The following is a 2,031-nucleotide window of genomic DNA, read 5'->3' as shown; positions in this document are numbered from 1 at the left end:
CTTACCTTATTAATAATTACTTTAATTGTAAGTGGACTAAACACCTCAAAAAAAAATTCAGAGATTGGCAGAATGAATTTTTCTGTTAGACAGATGATAGATAGATAAATAGATAATAGAACTTTACCATGAGCCAGACATTGCTAAGAACAAAATGATGAGTCCTCTATCTCGTACATAACAACAATTCTATTTACATGCATAAGTTATTTTGTACTAATATAAATGAAACAAAGTTGGCTTGTTTTTTTTTTTTCAGAAAGATGAAAAGCAATCCACAAATTTTTATTTTTTTCAAGCCTTATTGTCCCTAGAATTTTTCTTAAGCTCACCTAGGATCTAAATATCACAGAAGCTTTTATGGTCTCGTGTGGCCTACACATAGGTACTTATCTGTGCCGAGTTAGACACAAAATAACCTATCAGGTTCAAGGGGAATAGATTTCACCATTTTAAATGTGAAATACGTATGAGTTGGATTAATTTTATAAACTGTGATAGCCAACAAAGATAATTCAAATAGTTACATGAGTGGTTCTGAAGTCTCTCTTGTATGGCAATAGTATATAGAAATTTTATATAAATGTAGATTACCCAGCCCCATCCTGAGAGATTCCAATTCAGAAATTTTGAGTCTTTACTGGGATTCTGCATTTTTTACAGGCTCCAAAGATTAATATGAGTTGGCACATGACCATGTTTGTAATATTCTGGTTATCAACCTTTTGTCCTTGTTGTTAGAACAACTCAGCAAAATAAAATTCCCGTTTATTGTTGGACAACATTATTTCATACATACATAAAATAGGCCATAAATAAATAAACAGCAACTTCATAGACAAAGAAACCCTTTATCTTTGGCCTTTTAAACTATCTCATACAAACCAACTACTTATAGTACAGCTAAGTACATATACAGAAAATGTTACTGGAATGCTCGGGATAAGATTTGTTGTTGTTGTTTTTGCTTTTTTTTTTTCAAGGTTTTTTTCCTCCTTTGAGATTATCATGAACACGGTCACACCACAAGTAAAGTCAGAAGTAGGACAGAGAACACTCCGAAGGATGGTTTGGTCATCCGAGATCATTAAAAATGGCTGACCTCTAACAATATGTACAAAAATACAAAATATAAATAAAAAATACAAACAAATTTTCCTTTTTAAAGTGCTTTTAAGATAAAAAAGCAGGGCCTTGGAAGTTTTGGTTCTTTTTTTCCTCCCCTGTTGCAAATTCACGTTGTGGTTTTTGTTGGGTGGAGGAGAGCGTGTGTCATCTGCGGGTGGCGCTGCGGGCGCTGGGTAGAAGGGCGGGACTCTCTACTTGAAGGTGACCACGTTTAGATAATGAGATGGGAAGTGGAAGGTGAATAGGTCACAGTGGCCCATTTTTTTGTTAGATTAACGTTTCCTTTTTTGCTGTCTAGTCATCCTCATCAGTCTTCTGCTTCTTGGAGTCCACATCTTCAGCTGCCTCCACCTCCTCATCTTCATCTTCCTCATCGTCACCTTCTTCCTCCTCCTCCTCTTCCTCCCCACCTTCTACCTCTTCTTCATCTACCTCATTGTCCACCTCCTGCTCCCCATTTTCCTCATTAGCGTTCCCATTAGCAGGTGTGTCTCACATTCTCTGCCTCCTCCACAGCTTCCTTCTTCTCCTTTAAGTCTTTGGTGGTGATCTCGGAGCTGATGTCCACTTCTGACATGATGGGGCACACCAGTGATCCAATGCAGCGGATTAGAAAGAAAGGAAGAGTTGGAGAATTTTAGAAAGAAAGCTGCCGGAGTCTGAGGTGGCAAAGGAGGCACGTGGCGGAGGTGGTTGCAGCGAACAGGAGGCTAAACACAAGATCAATGCAAAGATGGCTTTTCAGAGCAGCCAGTGGAGCTAGTTATCAGCTTTTGCATTAAAATTGGTTCAAAGTCAGTATAAATTTTATTAATATTATTAACAATGATGGTTTGTTTATTCATATATACAAATTATTGTTTCTCATTTAATGAATTAGTAAGGTTTCAGTTTACCTCTGAA

The 2,031-nt window shown here is 37.2% G+C and overlaps 1 pseudogene; it reads right to left on the bottom strand.

Moving 5' to 3' along the window:
• Window positions 1–1,422: 1,422 nt before the first annotated feature.
• Window positions 1,423–1,705, bottom strand: LOC131837957 (prothymosin alpha-like; annotated as a pseudogene).
• Window positions 1,706–2,031: the final 326 nt, after the last annotated feature.

This window comes from Mustela lutreola, chromosome 8, assembly GCF_030435805.1.
Source record: "Mustela lutreola isolate mMusLut2 chromosome 8, mMusLut2.pri, whole genome shotgun sequence".
NCBI lineage: Eukaryota > Metazoa > Chordata > Mammalia > Carnivora > Mustelidae > Mustela > Mustela lutreola.
The sequence above is the reverse complement of the archived record's forward strand: the minus strand, read 5'-3'. Positions and strand labels throughout refer to the sequence as shown.